The sequence below is a fragment of the Bos indicus x Bos taurus genome, chromosome 6, assembly GCF_003369695.1.
Source record: "Bos indicus x Bos taurus breed Angus x Brahman F1 hybrid chromosome 6, Bos_hybrid_MaternalHap_v2.0, whole genome shotgun sequence".
Classification (NCBI taxonomy): Eukaryota; Metazoa; Chordata; class Mammalia; order Artiodactyla; family Bovidae; genus Bos; species Bos indicus x Bos taurus.
Window position 1 is genome coordinate 79,551,254 of NC_040081.1, and position 21,378 is coordinate 79,572,631.

The window sequence follows — 21,378 nt, forward strand, 5'->3', positions numbered from 1 at the left end:
TTTTCCAGTCCTGTGGCCACTGCTGAGTTTTCCAAATTTGCTGGCATATTGAGTGCAGCACTTTCACAGCATCATCTTTCAGGATTTGAAATAGCTCAACTGGAATTCCATGACCTCCACTAGCTTTGTTCGTAGTGATGCTTTCTAAAGCCCACTTGACGTCACATTCCAGGATGTCTGGCTCTAGGTGAGTGATCACACCATCGTGATTATCTGGGTCGTGAAGATCGTTTTTGTACAGTTCTTCTGTGTATTTTTCCCATCTCTTCTTAATATCTTCTGCTTCTGTTAGGTCCATACCATTTCTGTCCTTTATCGAGCCCATCTTTGCATGAAATGTTCCTTTGGTTTCTCTGATTTTCTTGAAGAGATCTCTAGTCTTTCCATTCTGTTGTTTTCCTCCATTTCTTTGCATTGATCACTGAAGAAGGCTTTCTTATCTCTTCTTGCTATTCTTTGGATCTCTGCATTCAGATGTTTATATCTTTCCTTTTCTCCTGTGCTTTTTGCTTCTCTTCTTTTCACAGATATTTGTAAGCCTCCCCAGACAGCCATTTTGCTTTTTTACATTTCTTTTCAATGGGAATGGTCTTGATCCCTGTCTCTTGTACAGTGTCACAAACCTCATTCCATAGTTCATCAGGCACTCTATCAGATCTAGGCCCTTAAATCTATTTCTCACTTCCCCTGTATAATCATAATGGATTTGATTTAGGTCATACCTGAATGGCCTAGTGGTTTTCCCTACTTTCTTCAATTTAAATCTGAATTTGGCAATAAGGATTCATGGTCTGAGCCACAGTCAGCTCCTGGACTTGTTTTTGCTGACTGTATAGAGCTTCTCCATCTTTGGCTGCAAAGAATATAATCAATCTGATTTTGGTGTTGACCATCTGGTGATGTCCACGTATAGAGTCCTCTCTTGTGTTGTTGGAAGAGGGTGTTTGTTATGACCAGTGCATTTTCTTGACAAAACTCGATTAGTCTTTGCCCTGCTTCATTCCGTATTCCAAGGCCAAATTTGCCTGTTACTCCAGGTGTTTCTTGACTTCCTACTTTTGCATTCCAGTCCTCTATAAAGAAAAGGACATCTTTTTGGGGTGTTAGTTCTAAAAGGTCTTGTAGGTCTTCATAGAACCATTCAACTTCAGCTTCTTCAGCATTACTGGTTGGGGCATAGACTTGGATTACTGTGATATTGAATGGTGTGCCTTGGAAATGAACAGAGATCATTCTGTCATTTTTGAGATTGCATCCAAGTACTGCATTTCAGATTCTTTTGTTGACCATGATGGCCACTCCATTTCTTCTGAGGGATTCTTGCCCACAATAGTTGATATAATGGTCATCTGAGTTAAATTCACCCATTCCAGTCCATTTCAGTTCGCTGATTCCTAGAATGTCGACATTCACCCTTGCCATCTCTTGTTTGACCACTTCCAATTTGCCTTGATTCACGGACCTGACATTCCAGGTTCCTATGCAATATTGCTCTTTACAGCGTCGGACCTTACTTCTATCACCAGTCACATCCACAGCTGGGTATTGTTTTGGGGTATTTTTTCAAACAGTAGTCCAGTATAAAAATGTTGCCCAATCAATATGTAAGGAAACTTATCTCTGTAGTTAAAATTCTTGACCAAATTTCAAACTTAACCCTTATTTTCATTGAGTCAGCCAGTGATTGTAACTATTAGAGCTTTCCAGAGAAATGGAAACAATAATATTAAATATGTGTATATGAGAGAAAAAGATTTATTTTAAGTAACTCTTTCATATGATCATGGATTAGGCAAGTTTGAAATCTGTAGAGCAGCGCAGCATGGTGGAAATCATGGTAAGATTTGACTGAATCTGAATTCCACAGAGAAGCATGTTGAAAACTCAGGCATGGATTCTATATTGTAGTCTTGAGGAGAATTCCTCCTGTTTGGGGACTCTCTTTCTCATTCTTTAAAGGCCTTTAACTGATTAGATGAGGTCCATCCACACTATAAACGGTAATTCCACACTATGTAAAGTATAAAATTTTACTGATTCAAATATAAGTCACACCTAAAAATACTTTTGCAGTAACATTATACTAATCAACTGGGCATCTTATTCTAGCCAAGTGGACATATAATATTAACCACCGCATTCCACCTGATATCAATTTGGTAACAACTCACTCCTCTTTAAACTACAATTGATCTCTACGTAAAGACAATAACAAAGTCATATTACTGACTAGCATGATACAACTTTCCTGCATACAATTTCATAATTTCTCCAGAAGAGGATGGAGAGTCCTTGGGTGATGTCACTCTTCTACTTGTTACCCTGTAGCCTAACTACCTTAAAGTTAATACTTATTATAAGTAAGGGGATAAGAAATAGAAGAAGAAAAAAATGATATCATATACCTACACACACAAGCATATTTATCAAAAATAAAAAAGAAATACTAAGGATAATTGCAGTTCTTATTTCTGCAACTAGTCACCCAACTGTAAGAGGTATTTAAAACCACCTTCTTTCATTGTCCATTTTATATTCCTTTTGTGTTCAGTGATCACCTCAGCAATCAGTCATAAATTTTTTAGTGCTTTCTGCTACTGTAGTATCTTTATTGTGCTAAGAGCATTAACATGAAATCTACATGCTTAAATTTTTAAGTGTAAAGAACAGTTTTATGTTGTGTAGCAGGATTATGTTGTGTAGCAGATATCTAGAACTTAGTAATCTTGCATAACTGAAAATTTACACTCACTGAAAAATAATTCCACTTTTTGTTCTCTCTCCAGCCCCTGACAACCACCATTCTCTTCTCCATTCTCTGCTTCTAGAATTTTGACTATTTTAGATATCTTATGTGAGTGGAATCACACAGTATTTGTACTTCTGTAACTGGCTTATTTCACTTAGCAAAATGTCTTCCAGGTTCATATATGCTGTTATATATGGTAATGTGTCCCTTTAAAGGCTGAGTAATCTTTCCTTTATATATGTATATATACATGCCACACTTTCTTTATTCATCCATTACTTATTGAACATTCTGATTGTTTCTTGTGAAATAATGTTGCAACAAACATGGAAGTGCAGATATCTCTTTGAGAATCTGATTTCAATTCTTCTGGATATATACCCAGAAGTAAGATTGCTGAATTATATTATATGAGCTGAGACATACAGCAATGGAGCAAAATAGAGAGTCCATTAATAAGCCAACGCATTTGCAGTCAAACAATCTTCCACAGGGGTTTGAAAAATTATGTGTAATTAGGAAAGGATAGTCCCTTAAACAAACGATGGGAAGATTGTATATTCACAGGAAAAAGAATAAAATTGAACTTATTTTACACTATACACAAACAATCAACACAAAATAGACCAAAGACTTGAATGTAAGACCTTACTCTGAAAAACCCTTAAAAGTAAACCTAGGACAAAAGCTTCTTGACACTGGTCTTGGCACTGATTTTTTTTTAAAGTACAAGCAGCAAAAACAGTGAGAATACATCAAACTAGAAAAGTTTTGTACAGCAAAGGAAATAATCAGCACAATATAAAGTCAACCTATGGAATCAGAAAAAAAGAAATATTTACAACTATAAATCTAAGTTAATATCCAAAATGTAAGGAATTCCTACAACTCAACATAAAAAAAAAAGTAAGCCAATTAAAAAAATAATAAGCAAAGGACTTAAATAAGCATTTCTTCAAAGAAGCCATGCAAACAGCCAACAGGTTTGTGAAAAGGGGCTCAGCATCACTAATCATCAGCGATATGCACTTCAAAACCACATTGAGATATCACCCCACACCTGTTAGAATGGCTATTTTTTTTAAAGGTAAGTGTTGGGAAAGATGTGGACAAATAATCACCCTGTACACTCTTGATTGGAATGCAAAGTACTGCAGCTGCTATGGAAAATAGTATGGAGGTTCCTCAAATATATAAAAATAGAACACCATATGGTCATGGTATTTACCTGGGTGATGTGATCAAAACTTTCATTCCTAATGGATCTATACTATTAGTAGCCCTGCCAGAATTGGGTTGTTGTAGTTTCCCATTAATTTTAATCATAGAGTATGACAGAAATTAATCTCTTGTATTACAGTTATTTTCTTGTTCACCTAAATGCACTCTATAATATCAGGCCAATTTTTCCTTGGTAATAAGACTTAATCACCCAGCCAAAACAGTTTGTCTATTCCAATTATGAATTTCAGAACTGAGAAAATAACTGTAGGATATATTTATGGATCCATGAACTTATCTGACCTGAGTTAAAATTTATTAATCAGCTTATCTCCATAAGCTCCTACTGTGACCACTGAAGTTAAATGACATTTTGAGACATCTGGAATTAGTGTCAGGTTAAACAAATGCACATTATGCCTGAAAAGTTTTGTCATCTTCTTTTCCCCAATGCATAACTCTGTAAAAGTCTGCAGGTTCTTTTGGGGAAAGGTGGAAGAAAGATTACAAATGTAAATTTTGGCATAATAGTGGAGTCCTTTCTGTAAGGATACATATTTTCCTTCATTCAAGATGTTATACGTTTGTGAACTGGCTCAATACTAGGAATTCATTGATGGGCTATGAGTCTTTTTATGATTTAAATTAGACTTGTGTTCACTTGATCTACAACTCTTATGCTTACACAGATGAAGTAAATATTTAGTAGACAGTGCACCTATTTCACTTTTAGAAATACTATGACCAACTGAACACCACCACAAATCTTTGCAAGTCAGAATATTCTGATTACTGATTTGCTCTGTCATGCATTTCAGTAACCATGCACACCTGTCTTGGCAATTTAGTTCAGCCACTTGGCTCCTGCAACCCTGGATCCAACTAACCCCACTGAATATAGATTTCTCAATTCAAGGGCATCAGTGCAATTTATGGCCCATAGTGACAGGTGAATGACAAAGTTGTACACCTAACAGTTCCTTTTAGTAAAAGATAATTTGAAAATTAACAAGCATTCTTTATGGTGTATTTTAAGATTTTGAAAAGGACATATTCAAAATGAAGTTATATTTTACATGATTCTCTACACAGTAATCAAAAATTCCTACAATAATATAAAACTTAACATCTAATATTATGTGTTTTTTCTTCTTTGAAATTTTGAAATTTAAGTTTGGTTAAACTAATGCAAAATTTTGGTGTTATTTAAAATAATATTGTTATTTTATACAAAAGTGTTAAATGATAGTAACGATGTGGAATTCATTTTTAGTTTCTAGAAGAAAGCTAAAATTAGAATTTATTTTATAAATTAAATATCCATGTCTCCATATCAGTGTGGAAGAATTTACAAAAGTCAAGGGCAATTTTAAAACATCACAATATTTTAAGTAAGAAAATCACTTAAAATATTTCCTTAAGAATATTTTTTTGTTTTGAAATATTAAGTGTATCTTGTCATGAAATATTTAAGTCATCAATATGTAATATAATGACACCCATGTAAAATATTTATGTTTACATATATTCATAAAAACTAAAATATATATATACATTAATAATTATATAAAAATTGCAGAATTCATGAAGAAATCCTTTTTAATTTGGTTACTTAGAATTTGTGCATATGCTTCAGGAATTCTGAAAAAAAATCCTTATACTTTGTATACAAATACTTCCTTGCATTATTCTTTTCATTTGGAGAGAGTTATTAATTTCATAAGTTTGCTATTACTGTTTTTATTTAGTCACTAAGTCATGTCTGACCCTTTGAGAGCCCATGGACTGTACCCTGCCAGGCTCCTCTATCCATGGGATTTCCCAGGCAAGAATACAAGAGTGGATTGCCATTTGTTTCTCCAGGGGATTTTTCCAACCAGAGATCGAACCCATGTCTTGTGCATAGGCAGGTGAATTCTTTACTGCTGAGCCTCCAGGGAAGGCCCAGTTTGCTATTATTCATTACCAAATAAGGCTCTAAACCATGATTTATACCACAGAAATTCTATTTTTTCATATCTCAAACTGGAAAACTGGTTTAATGAAATCACTTTGCTTTTTCCGTATTACCTACTGCCATAGGTACCTTTTTGGTTATATATTGTTTTCTGCTCAAAGATACATGGATTTGATTCAGTTCAGTCGCTCAGTTGTGTCCAATTCTTTGTGACCCCATAGACTGCAGCACACCAGGCTTCCCTGTCCATCATCAATTCCCGGCGCTCGATCAAACTCATGTCTACTGAGTTGGTGTTGCCATCCAAACACCTCATCTCCTGATGTCCCCTTCTCCTCCCACCTTCAATCTTTCCTAGAATCAGAGTCTTTTCAAATGAATCAGTTCTTCCCATCAGGTGACCAAAGTATTGGAGCTTCAGCTTCAGCATCAGTCCTTCCAGTGAACAGTTAGGACTGATTTCCTTTAGGATGGACTGGTTGGATCTCCTTGCAGTCCAAGGGACTCTCAAGAGTCTTCTTCAACACCACAGTTCAAAAGCATCAATTCTTCAGTGCTCAGTTTTCTTTATAGTCCAACTCACACATTAATACATAACTACTGGAAAAAAAAAAACATAGCTTTGACTAGATGGACCTTTGTTGGCAAAGTAATGTCTCTGCTTTTTAATATGCTATCTAGGTTGGTCACAGCTTTTCTTCCAAGGAGCAAATGTCTTAATTTCACAACTGCAGTCACTATCTGCAGTGATTTTGGAGCCCTCCAAAATAAAGTCAGCCATTGTTTCCACTGTTTCCCCATCTATATGCCATGAAGTGATGGAACCAGATGCCATGATCTTAGTTTTCTGAATATTGAGTTTTAAGCCAACTTTTTCACTCTCCTCTTTCACTTACATCAAGAAGCTCTCTAGTTCCTCTTTGCTTTCTGCCATAATGGTGTCATCTGCATATCTGATGTTACTGATATTTCTCCCAGCAGTCTTGATTCCAGCTTGTGCATCATCCAGCCAGGCATTTCACATGATATATTCTGCATATAACGCAAATAAACAGGGTGACAGTACACAGCCTTGAAGTACTATTTTCCTGATTTGTAACCACTCTGTTGTTCCATGTCCAGTTCTAACAGTTGCTTCTGTATTTTTTTTTCCAAGTGTTTGAATACAGGTTTATTAACATAATTACATAGATATTCATTTTCATTTCCAATATGTCCCTTGGAAATGTTACTTTATTGCAAGTGGTTTTTTTTTTTTTTTTTGCATTATTTTTATTTATTTATTTTTTAGATTCCACAATGTGCACTTTTATTTTTTTTAATTTTTTTAAATTAATTAATTTATTTACATTATAATATTGTATTGGTTTTGCCATACACTGACATGAATCTGCCATGGGTGTACATGCATTCTCCATCCTGGACCCCCCTCCCACCTCCCTCCCCATCCCATGCCTCTGGGTTATCCCAGTGCACCAGTCCTGAGCACCCTGTATCATGCATCAAACCTGGACTGGCGATTTGTTTCACATGTGATAATTTACATGTTTCAATACCATTCTCCCATATCATCCCACCCTCGACCTCTCCCACAGAGTCCAAAAGACTGTTCTATACATCTGTGTCTCTTTTTGTGTCTCGCATACAGTGTTATTGTTACCATCTTTCTAAATTCCATATATATGTGTTAGTATACTGGTATTGGTGTTTTTCTTTCTGGCTTACTTCACTCTGTATAATAGACTCCAGTTTCATACACCTCATTAAAACTGATTCAAATGTATTTTTAATGGCTGAGTAATATTCCAGTGTGTATATGTACAACAGCTTTCTTATCCATTCATCTGCCAATGGACATCTAGGTTGCTTCCATGTCCTGGTTATTATAAACAGTGCTGCAATGAACATTGGGGTACACGTGGCTCTTTCAGTTCTGGTTTCCTCAGTGTGTATGCCCAGTAGTGAGATTGCTAGGTCCTTTGGCAGTTCTAGTTCCAGTTTTTTAAGGAATCTCCACATTGTTCTCCATAGTGGCTGTACTAGTTTGCATTCCCACCAACAGGGTAAGAGGGTTCCCTTTTCTCTGCACCCTGCCCAGCATTTATTGCTTGTAGACTTTGGATAGCAGCCATTCTGACTGGCGTGAAATGGTACCTCATTTTGGTTTTGATTTGCATTTCTCTGATAATGAGTGATGTTGAGCATCTCTTCATGTGTTTGTTAGCCATTTGTATGTCTTCTTTAAAGAAATGCCTGTTTACTTCTTTGGCCCACTTTTTGATTGGGTCATTTATTTTCCTGAAATTGAGCTGTGGGAGTTGCTTGTATATTTTTGAGATTAATTCTTTGTCCATTGCTTTGTTTGCTATTATTTTCTCCCATTTTGAAGGCTGTCTCTTCACCTTGCTTATAGTTTCCTTTATCAACCTGCCTGACTTCAGTCTCAGTCTGAAAGCCACAGTCATCAAGACAATATGGTACTGGCACAAAGATGGAAATATAGATCAATGGAACAAAAGAGAAAGCCCAAAGATAAATCCATGCACCAATGGACACCTTATCATTGACAAAGGAGGCAAGAATATACAATGGAGAAAAGACAATCTCTTTAACAAGTGGTGCTGGGAAAACTGGTCAACCATTTGTAAAAGAATGAAACTAGATCACTTTCTAACACCATACACAAAAATAAACTCAAAATGGATTAAAAATCTAAATGTAAGACCAGAAACTATAAAACTCCTAGAGCAAAACATAGACAAAACACTCTCCAACATAAATCACAGCAGGATCCACTATGACCCACCTCCCAGAATATTGGAAATAAAAGCAAAAATAAACAAATGGGACCTAATTAATTTTAATTAGATTTAATTAGGTTTCTTCTTGACCTGCCTACAGATTTCTCAGGAGGCATGTAAGGTGTTATGATATTCCCATCTCTTTAAGAATTTTCCACATTTTGTTGTGATGAAGGGTGTTGAATTTGGCATATGTATATAAATACACATAGTTTAAAGCCTTGCAACCGTACAACATGAAAGTGTTAAAGGCCAGAGTCAGAAAGAATTTGGCACTGAAAAACATAAAATGACTGTTGAAAAGTAGGACCCTGTCTCCTCTGAGTCCATATTTTTATAACCTATAATTATTTCATATGCTTAGTAGCACTGGCTTATAGTTTGCTAGAATATCATTCTTTTTAGCTTAAAAAATTAAAACTGTCAAAAATTACAGTATATTTAAAGTAACATGTATTTAATGTATGAAAAATAGTAGCATTGTTGATTAAAAACAAGTAATGTTTCTGCTTATAATCATTGTTTGAAACTATCTTAATTCTCATGTGTATTGGTGGTGGAGTATGTTATTATCCTTGCACAGGGCAGAGACCTTTTCAGTACTTATAAATCTAAGAGAGTTAATGTCAGAGTGACATTTCACAAAATGTGTTGCCTTGCGGGAGCTTGACCATATTTCATTTTCAGTAGCAACACTGAGTAATCTAATCACCAAACGCACACTCCCAAACTACTATAAAGATTTTCCGTCATCAATTTTCATTACCAGTTTGTCCACCTCTGTTCCTTATTCTTCATGTTTTCCTCTATTTTTTTTCTGTATCATCACCAACACTAGCAGATATTAGCTTACGTACAAGTTTCAAATCTACCTGAAACATCACTAACCCAAACAATTTCAGTTGAGATAGATACCATTAGGATTTGAGCAACTCGTACCTTTAAAAATAATAGTTATAACATCACAATCATTTTCTTTTTTTTTTATTTTATTTTATTTTTCTAATTTTATTTTATTTTTAAACTTTACATAATTGTATTAGTTTTGCCAAATATCAAAATGAATCCACCACAGGTATACATGTGTTCCCCATCCTGAACCCTCCTCCCTCCTCCCTCCCCATACCATCCCTCTGGGTCATCCCAGTGCACTAGCCCCAAGCATCCAGTATCCTGCATCGAACCTGGACTGGCAACTCGTTTCTTACATGATATTTTACAATCATTTTCTTAAATTTGTGACTTTCATATCTAAGAATATGTAGGTCTCTGCCTGTTTTGCTGGATAAAACAGCGAATTTTACTACATGGCAAATCAGATGTACTATATGACAAAATATTAGAGCTGATAAATGTATTTGATAATAACATAAAGAGAATATTCCTCTAAATTTGTTTATCTGAAAATGTGATAATCATAGACATGATTTGGTTATAAATAATAATCTCTTCTTTTTAAGCTTGATGAAATGTATACAAATATTATCTCCTTTCCTATTTAATGTAAAATAATCATATCAGTTTCTACCATAAATATATAGGGAGAAATTTTCTTTTATGTATTCTTTTTGCTATATACCATAATTTTAAACTTGTAAGAGGTATCATTTTCAGTTACTTTTGAATGTGTTGTCAACACTATTATTCTATTTTCACTCTGAGTACTGCATAAAATTTTTTTTTTTTACTTAATGAGACTTAACATTATAAAATTTAGGTCATTTTTCATAAATATCCCTTATGTATTCAATTTAAAAAAAGTATACCTTGCAGTTGTTATGTGCAGTGGTTTACAAGCATCAGTAGTGGGAAGCTATCTATTGTGTGGTTAAATTTGGCTATTATTATTATTTGCCAATTTGCATGGGGAGGCATGCTGTATAGGCATTTTAATTTTTAGTTCCAGTTAGTCTATTTGTGTTGGTAGGGGTGACTCAGTGCTAAAGAATCTGCCTGCCAAGTAGGATAATTAGTAGACATGGGTTCAATCCCTGGGCCAAAAAGAACCCCTAGAAAGGAAATGGCAACCCATTCCAGTGTTCTTGGCTGAGAAATCCTATGTGGAATGGATTGCCATTCCACATGGAGCATGGTGGGCTATATAGTCCATGGGGCCACAAAAGAGTTGGACATGACTTAGAGACTAAACAACAACAGCTGATAAATTAGTTTATTTAATACATGAATTTTATAAAAAGTAGTACAGTAAGAAAGTGAAGATGGAAGTCAACTTCTGTAGGATTGATGAGGAAGGTAAGAAGAAAAATTGATGAAATTGAGATTGCAGCTTTAGATATTTAAGGAAAAAGGAAAGCTTATTTCTTTTTCACATACAAATTTTATTTTTTTGCACATAATTTCCAATAAAATTATAAATATTCAACATATCCTAGCTCTATTACAATTTTGTGACCCTTTTAAATGTAAAATCAAATGTACAAACACAGAAATACATATATTTTATGCTTCTTATCTGAATATACCCCATGACAACAATTTACAAATATATTAATTAATGGACTGCAAGTAATACATGAAGAAATTTTACAAAAGGATCATGGTCCTTCCTTAAGAAAATTCAATCATGTTTTAAATTTACAATAGGCAACACCCTCATTCCTGAGTTTTTTACAATTATCTCTAAATGGTATTCTCCATTATAGGTGTAATCATAGAGAAAAAAAAAAACATTATATTTACCAGAATATAAACTGATAGATTACCAAAAGTCATCCAGTTATTGAAACTGAAAGATCTATATACTTCTCACAACACTATGTTTGAGACAGTGAGTTTATTTATTTATTTTGTATTACCACTGTGGGTGATATTTGTAAGTTTCAAGAATGAAATTTATCTTTGGGCCATAAGAAGATTTGATGATGTTGCTCTAAATAATAAAATAGAAATTTGATAATAAATACGAAGAGTAAAAATTACATATGGTCATAGAATGGCTCTTTGAAGTTAGATTTTTTTGCTTTAAAAATATTTTTAGAAGCCTAACACACAGGTATTCAGTCGTGCCAACTCTTTGAAACGACATGAACTGCAGCCTACCAGGCTCCTTTGTCCATGGGATTCTCCAAGGCAAGAATACTGGACTGGGTTGCTCCAAAGGATCTTCCCAACCCAGGAATCAAACCTGTGTCTCCAGTGTCTCTTCAATTGGCAGGAATATTATTTACCACTGAGTTACCTGTGAAGGCCAGAAACCTAGGAGGATTAACAAAAATAAAATCTAACATTCTCTGTTCTCTCCTTTTTTGTTATGCTGCCATTCTATTATCAATGTATATTTAACCCTTGCTGTGTATGTTATTACAGCTGCTGCTGCTAAGTTGCTTCAGTCGTGTCCGCCATCTGTGCGACCCCATAGACGGCAGCCCACCAGGCTTCCCCGTCCCTGGGATTCTCCAGACAAGAACATTGGAGTGGGTTGCCGTTTCCTTCTCCAATGCATGAAAGTGAAAAGTGAAGTCGCTCAGTCGTGTCCGACCCTCAGCGACCCCATGGACTGCAGCCTTCCAGGCTCCTCCATCCATGGGATTTTCCAGGCAAGAGTACTGGAGTGGGGTGCCATTGCCTTCTCCCATGTTATTATTACTCTTACTCAAAGTATTATTTGCCACCTTAATTCTAAATGCTAGCTTATTGATCTACATGCAATATTACAACATGATCACATTTTCACCCTAAGAGTAAGATCAAATTTATCTGAAGATTTAAAAACAAGCAAACAAACAAAACTTGGGCATTTTTTTAAATTGAAAATTAATTATTAAATATCTCTAAGGATTGTCAAAACATTGATTTTACTTGAAAGAGTTTTCTCAGTTAAGTTTTATAAATTTAATGTTCTCTTTAAGTTGCACAAGCTCTGTAACAACTCTGAAAGAAATATACTGTAAGCATGATCCATTTTTTATAAGGACAGATTTAGAGACTTACCTTACTGAAACAGTAATTCGAAGTTTCCTTAAGTATCATAAATTTAAGTGTATATTTTAGTTTCTAAGTTCTGTGCTTTGGGTTAGGGCTTCTTTTTAAAATATTAATGCTTGGAATTTTAATAAGATATTTTTGCACAATTGCTTTATTGAGTCTGTATAATGTCTTTATTAAGAACATAGATTTTTTTACCCCAATGAGCTGTTTCAAGCTGCAGTTTAGGCACTTACTGTGTGACAACACATTATCTTAATTTTCAGTGTGTGAGCTTTTAATCTGCAAAATAAGGTTATTCAGAATGTGAATGTTAACTGAAAGGTTTAACTCACACAGATTTGTGGTAATCACCTGTAAATCACTTAGAACTAGTTTAGAAGTATCTTGTAAATCACCAATGTTCCATAAACTATCAGTAATCGTGAACTATTTTTACTGTAAGTCCAGGGGTTCGGTTCTTACTTTACAAATATACTGGGCATTATTCATCCACTTATAAAATAAAATAATTAAAATGAAACAAAATACAAAACTGAATTTTACTTTAATATGTAAAATGAAGCTCAGGAATCTTTTTGATTCCCTCTCTGAATTGTAACAGTTGGTTCTGACTTATGAAGGTATTCAAATGCAATTTCATAATAATTAACATATTGTGAGAAAATATATTTCTAGACTATTAAAAAAATCAAACCAATGTCTAGTGCCATTAGTTTTTTAGTTTAATAAGAAACACTTAATATAAACTCCCCATTTGCTAGATCAGACATTAAGCTTGAGGGATACCAATTTGACCCAAAATGCAAATAAAAGCCCTAAGAATAATAAAAGGGGGGGAGGAACCACAGTAGTTCTACAAATAACTACTGCTCTATTTATTTTTACACAATTGCAGTAAGTGATTTGGAAGTCTGAATAGTGATTTATTGGGCATGATTTGGAAACCATTCACACTGAAGTGTCACTCAGTCTTTACCATTTACTATCTTTCTCTGAACACTCCTCAACATACTTTCACATCCTCAGCAGAAAACCATCATCTGTTTCTCTCTGCTTCACTAATGTGTTTGTATTTCTTACTGTAATTAGTGTTTATCATATTCTATCACATGTTCATCACTTTTCAGAGGCAATGAGCTTCTTGGTACCAAACACTTTGTCTTTAGTCTTTTAGATTCTAGTTTACACAGTATATCTGGATCATTGTGGATAATGTGATGCATATACATATATACACATATACTCATGAGGACAATGCAATCGTACACTGGTGAAGCCAAAATACACAGGAGAACACAAAAGAAATGATTAGAGTAAACATAATATTTTAAAATCCATGTATTTGGAAAAGTAAAATAACAGATTATTTGAAGTGAAGTTGGTTGCTACCAAATAATAACAGCCTAGTGTATCAATATTTAATAAGTAAAGTTCTTATTTATCAATCATAAGAGGAAAATATAGAACATGTTCTGAAGTTGATGTAATTCTAAAGATGCAAAGCAAAGTGACAGGGTGAAATAATATGTGCTCAGAACTCTCATTGAATCTTCATACACATAAAGAAATGGTCAAGAATATATTAAAAAAAAAAATAGCACAAGACCTCCAGTAAGACTGACAGCTAAGAAACGGTGATACTCATTTTAGAGAAAATTTGGGTGTTTCTCTTTCATACAGTTCAGATATGACAAAAATTTACAAGCTAGTTTCAGGGTTAACTTATCATTTACTTTTATAAAAATATTCCTCCATTATTTTCGTAGAAAATAACTTTGGAAAACTCGACGAACAAATTTTAATATAAAGAGACAGAACACACTGAAAAATATAAGCGATGGTAAAAATAGCCAAGTGTACATGTTAATGTAAATCAGCAAAATAGTTTACATTGGAGCCACAGATTATACTGGTTGCAGTGTGTGTCAAGGTATGGTGTGTGTGTGTGTGTGTTGGGGGAGCAGGGGTAAAGGTGAGGAAATAGCTTGCTCATAACATAATGCGTCTAGAAATATCATTTAAATATATGCAAGGCAGAGGCACAAATAGTGAATGGAAGCCAGACATGATGAAAATTCTAATGAACTGTGCATTCTAGTTCAAAAGAAACAATGAAGCACTGGAGAGAAAAAAATCCACTTCTGGGATTGCTCATAGTTCTGACTGTCTTCATTTTCTTAATGGGCTATGGAATTAATAAACATACAATGTTAAATTCTGTTAAATAGCCCTACAAGCTTAAAGTCTGAAGAAGCTTAGATGAGAGATATTGTTAAGATAATACAACTTGTTCATGCAACTGTTCTGTTCTTAATATCATACCTGCATCCTCCAGCTGCCTCCCCACTTCCACAAAAAAGAAAAAAAAATTTGAATCAAGAACAACAAGAAAGAAACAGAAGATCCTGAAGCAGAGCACAGAAACAGACCCACTCAGATACCTACTTTGCAGGTCCCTAACTTACAATGGTATTGAATTTTGAAAATTCTCACTAATCTCCTCTTCCAGTATAAGAGAGAATGAAATCAAATTTGTATACCGTAATACCATATATTTGTTCCTACTTTAGCATGGAACTTAAGAAAGACAGATTAAATGAGCAATAATTTTGTCTTTCTCTGGGGCAGCAACAAAATAGAAAGATCAATAATAACTAGAAGAAAACTGTCCAATTCTCAGAGGCTATTCCTCAATGGAAACGTTAAGTGGGCACACCTCCAGAGCTGAACGGTTACCAAAGTCTCAAAAGTGTTAGAAGAGTGTGGGTGTTCTAACTACCTTTCTAATAAAGCACATCCACCTCAGTCATGATGTTCAGTTCACTATCCTACCTAGAAAACACACATACACACTCTTCAATACAAAATAGCCAATCCTCACTATATAACTCAGAGATAAAAGCCTTATATGTTCCATTGCTCCCCCTCATAGCTCAGTTGGTGAAGAATGAGCCTGAAATGCAGGAGACCTGGTTTGATTCCTGGGTCAGGAAGATCCCCTGGAGAAGGAAATGGTAATCCACTCCAGTATTCTTGCTTGGAAAATCCCACGGACAGAAGAGCCTGGCAGGCTACAGTCCATGGGGTCACAAGAGTTGGACACGACTTAGTGACTAATCCACCACCACCATCTTCCTTTGGCCCATATTAGTTTGCTAGGGCTGCTGTAAGAAAGCAGTATAATCTGGGTAAAAAATAAATAAATTTACTACTTGCAGTTTTGGAGGCTAGAATTCTGAGAACAAGTTATCAGCAGGTCGATACTCCCTCTGAAGGTGTTAGTAAAGGATCCGTTCCAGACCTTTCTCAAGCTTCTGGTAGTTCCTCGGCTTGTGGAGGTATAACTTCAATCTCCACATGGCATTCTCCCTATGTATGTGTTTGTCCATGTGTCCAAATTTTCTCTTTTTATAAAGACATGCAGTCATGCTGGACCAGAACTCATCCTAATGACCTCAACTTAAGCTAATCATCTACAAATACGCTACTTCCAAATAAGGTCACATTATGGCAAACTGGTGGTTAACACTTGAATATATTAAAACTGGAGGACAAAACTGAACCCATAGCACTGTCCAAGCATAAGGAAAATGGAAATAACTACCTGATAATTGTAAACTACAATAAATTTAGGTTAAATTAGACTTTGTAAAGCAAGAGAGAAAGTCTAAGGCAGCAGTCTTTTATTTAAAAGAAGTGTTTCTTTTTATGTCTTTGTTTTTTTTCTGAGACAACAGGGGAAAAATCCAGAGGATATAAGGAAAAGTAATTAGACATTAGAATAAACAACAGAAGGTGAAAATAATAATAATAAAATTAACATTGCAGAGAATTGAATCTGTTGTGAAGAAAAAGCTTGAAATGAAACACAGAATGCAAATGAAAAAAGACCAAAACTAAACAAACACAACATAGTAAAAATTAAAAAAAAAAAAAAAAGATTTTTTTAAATTAATTTATTTTAGTTGGAAGCTAATTACTTTACAATATTCTGGTGGTTTTTGCCATACATTGAAATGAATCAGCCATGAGTTTACATGTGTTCCCCATCTTGAAACCCCTTCACATCTCCCTCCCCATCCCATCTCTCTGGATCATCCCAGTAAACCAGCCCTGAGCACCCTGTCTCATCCATTGAACCTGGACTGGTGATCTGTTTCATACATGATAATACACATGTTTCAATGCTATTCTCTAATATCATCCCACCCTTGCCTTCTCCCACAGAGTTCAAAAGACTGTTATATACATCTGTGTCTCTTTTGCTGTCTTGCATATAGGGTTATTGATACCATCTATCTAAATTCCATATATATATGTTCAGTTCGTTCAGTTCAGTCACTCAGTCGTGTCTGACTCTTTGCAACTCCATGAATTGTAACACGCCAGGCCTCCCTGTCCATCACCAACTCCCGGAGTTCACTCAGACTCACATCCATCGAGTCAGTGATGCCATCCAGCCATCTCATCCTCTGTCGTCCCCTTCTCCTCCTGCCCCCAATCCCTCCCAACATCAGAGTCTTCCAAAGAGTCAACTTCGCATGAGGTGGCCAAAGTACTGGAGTTTCAGCTTTAGCATCATTCCTTCCAAAGAAATCCCAGGGCTGATCTCCTTCAGAATGGACTGGTTGGATCTCCTTGCAGTCCAAGGGACTCTCAGGAGTCTTCTACAACACCATAGTTCAAAAGCATCAATTCTTCGGTGCTCAGCTTTCTTCACAGTCCAACTCTCACATCCATACATGACCACTGGAAAAACCATAGCCTTGACTAGACGTACCTTTGTTGGCAAAGTAATGTCTCTGCTTTTCAGTATGCTATCTAGGTTGGTCATAACTTTTTTCCAAGGAGTAAGCATCTTTTAATTTCATGTCTGCAGTCACCATCTGCAGTGATTTTGGAGCCCCAAAAAATAAAATCTGAGACTGTTTCCACTGTTTCCCCATCTATTTCCCACGAAGTGATGGGACAAGATGCCATGATCTTTGTTTTCTGAATGTTGAGCTTTAAGCCAACACACTCCTCTTTCACTCTGCTCTTTCACTTTCATCAAGAGGCTTTTTAGTTCCTCTTCACTTTCTGCCATAAGGATTGTGTCATCTGCATATCTGAGGTTATTGATATTTCTCTTGGCAATCTGGATTCCAGATTGTGCTTCTTCCAGCTCAGCGTTCCTCATGATGTACCATGCATATAAGTTAAATAAGCAGGGTCACAATATACAGCCTTGATGTACTCCTTTTCCTATTTGGAACCAGTCTGTTGTTCCATGTTCAGTTCTAACTGTTGCTCCCTGACTTGCATACAGGTTTATCAAGAGGCAGGTCAGGTGCTCTGGTATTCCCATCTCTTTCAGAATTTTCCACAGTATATGTGTTAGTATACTCTATTCGTGTTTTACTTTCTGGCTTACTTCACTCTGTATAATAGGCTCCAGTTTCATCCACCTTAGAACTGATTCAAATGTATTCTTTTTAATGGCTGTGTAATACTCCATTGTGTATATGTACCATGGCTTTCTTATCCATTCGTCTGCTGATGGACACCTAGGTTGCTTTCATGTCCTGGTTATTATAAACAGTGCTGTGATGAACATTGGGATACACGTGTCTCTTTCACTTCTGGTTTCCTCAGTGTGTATGCCCAGCAGTGGGATTGATAGGTCATATGGCAGTTCTATTTCCAGTTTTTTAAGGAATCTCCACACTGTTCTCCATAGTGGCTGTACTAGTTTGCATTCCCACCAACAGTGTAAGAGTGTTCCCTTTTTTCCACACCCTCTTCAGCATTTATTGTTTGTAGATTTTTGGATAGCAGTTGTTCTGACTGGTGTGAGATGTTACCTCATTGTAGTTTTGATTTGCATTTCTCTGATATTGAGTGATGTTGAGCATCTTTTCATGTGTTTGTTAGCCATCTGTATGTCTTCTTTGGAGAACTTTCTGTAATGGAACAAAATAGAAAGACCAGAGACAAATCCACGCACCTATGAAGGCAATGGCAACCCACTGTAGTACTCTTGCCTGGAAAATCCCAGGGATGGAGGAGCCTGGTCAGCTGTAGTCCATGGGGTTGCTAGGAGTCAGACACGACTGAGTGACTTCACTTTCACTTTTCACTTTCATGCATTAGAGAAGGAAATGGCAACCCACCCCGGTGTTCTTGCCTGGAGAATCCCAGGGGCAGGAGAGCCTGGTGGGCTGCAATCTCTGGAGTCACCCAGAGTCGGACACGACTGAGATGACTTAGCAGTAGCAGCAGCAGCATGGACACCTTATCTTTGACAAAGGAGGCAAGAATATACAATGGAGAAAAGACAATTACTTTAACAATGGTGCTGGGAAAACCGGTCAACCACTTGTAAAATAATGAATCTAAAAACACTTTCTAACACCATACACAAAAATAAACTCAAAATGGATTAAAGATCTAAATGTAAGACCAGAAACTATAAAACTCCTAGAGGAGTAGGCAAAAGACTCTCCGACATAAAACAAAGCAGGATCCTCTATGACCCACCTTCCAGTGTATTGGAAATAAAAGCAAAAATAAACAAATGGGACCTAATTAAACTTAAAAGCTTTCGCACAACAAACGAATCTATAAGCAAGGTGAAAAGACAGCCTTCAGAATGGGATAAAATAATAGCATGAAGAAACACAGTATATCTGGATCACTGTGGATAATGTGATGCATATATGTATATACACATATACTCATGAGGACAATGTGATTGTACACTGGTGAAGCCAAAATGCTAACGCTGCTGCCTACAAAGAATGCTGGCTGCCTACAAAGTTTAAAATGCAGGAAATAATAAAATAAAAAGAAAACTTTATCTAGAGAATCGTGTTCCTTAAATACATACAATTTCCTGATTTCATCCAATTGTTCTGTTTTCAGAGATAACAAGTATCTTGCGAGGCATAAATAATATTTGCTGCTGCTGCTAAGTTGCTTCAGTCATGTCCAACTCTGTGAGACCCCATAGATGGCAGCCCACCAGGCTCCCACATTCCTGGGATGCTCTAGGCAAAAAACACTGGAGTGGTATATAATATTTTCACCCTAATTATTATAGCTTTGTGTGTGTGTGTTAATCGCTTATTCATGTCCAACTCTATGTGAACCCATGGGCTGTAGCCACCAGGCTCCTCTGGCCATGGAATTCTCCAGGCAAGAATACTGGAGTGGGTTGCTATTGCCTTTCCCAGGGGTTCTTCTCGACCCAGGTATCGAGCGTGGTCTCCTGCATTGTAGGTGGATGCTTCACCGTTTGAGGTACTAGGGAAGCTCTATTATAGTTTTACTACATATATTGTACTACTAACTGATATCAAATATTGTGCATGTGTTTATATAAAGATATATTCTCTGAAATGTACTTTTCATATTCAAAGAGTTACATGCTCAGTTACCAAAACTGTACTTCTTGAGTTAGTTTATTTTTTGCCCTCAACTATTAGCTACCTCTCCCCATACCTTCCACAATAATTAAGGTAATTCCAAGGTCACATTAACTTTCATTGGACATTCACCACCTTTGTATATTCTCTATCTCATACCTAAGTACACTGTACAATACAGCTAACTAGAGATTTTTATATTACGAAAGTAAATAGAAGTATTAAGTATCTCAAATGACACATTCATGATGCAAACATGAATCAAGTTTAAGTGCAAAACTCCATTTTGAGTAAAGGCTAAAGGGATGGATATTTATAGCTCATTAAGGACATCTTCCAAACACCGCAGACATTAACATCCAAAATATTTTCTCCTCTGTTTTAAAATGTAAAATTTTAACTAGAAGGAAATTGGAGAAGACTGTGGAGAAGGGCATGGCAACCCACTCCAGTACTCTTGCCTGAAGAATCCCATGGACAGAGGAGCCTGGTGGGCTATATAGCCCATGGGATCACAAAGAGTCGTACACAAATGAAGTGGCATAGCATGCATGCATAGCACACATGCATGCATAGTCCCTTTAGCAGAAACAATATTCAGAAAATGCTATCTCCTCTGTAGTCCTTTCTAAATGTGAATTAATCCAATATCAAGTCCCTTAAATATCACTATTTGAAGATTCAAAGTCAAATTAAAGTTTCCCAATATACACTTCATGTCAAACACATTTCAAAATGAAAGAATCTTCAGCATACAAACAATTATATGATGAAATTGTAATTTCCACACCCCAGCATATGATGCAACCTAGACCTGCATTCTTACCAACTGCCAACCTTTTGTGTTGTTTGGAAAAATTAGAATAGATATAAAAAAACAAGAGAGCAGATATAAAAATTATAAAATAGTATGGGATATTCTTTCTATGCCCCATAAAAACCCATTTTAGGGTTCTTAGCCTTCTTCAAAGATAAAATTTGAGAACCTGTGTTAATCAGATGAAAGTAAACAATTTGGAATAATGGCATACATTAATCTCTACCTCTTAATGAGTTGCCTTTGTGTTTTTTTTATTTTTTATTTTATTTTATTTTTTAACTTTACAATATTGTATTGGTTTTGCCATATATCAAAATGAATCCACAAAGTTTTGAACTCTTTGTTTTTAACTTCTAACTATTTTGTTCCTGTCAACAAAGTCCCAAATTGAATGTGGGCTCTCTTTTTTTTATATTTTATTTTATTTTTTAGCTTTATAATATTGTATTGGTTTTGACATATATCAACATGAATCT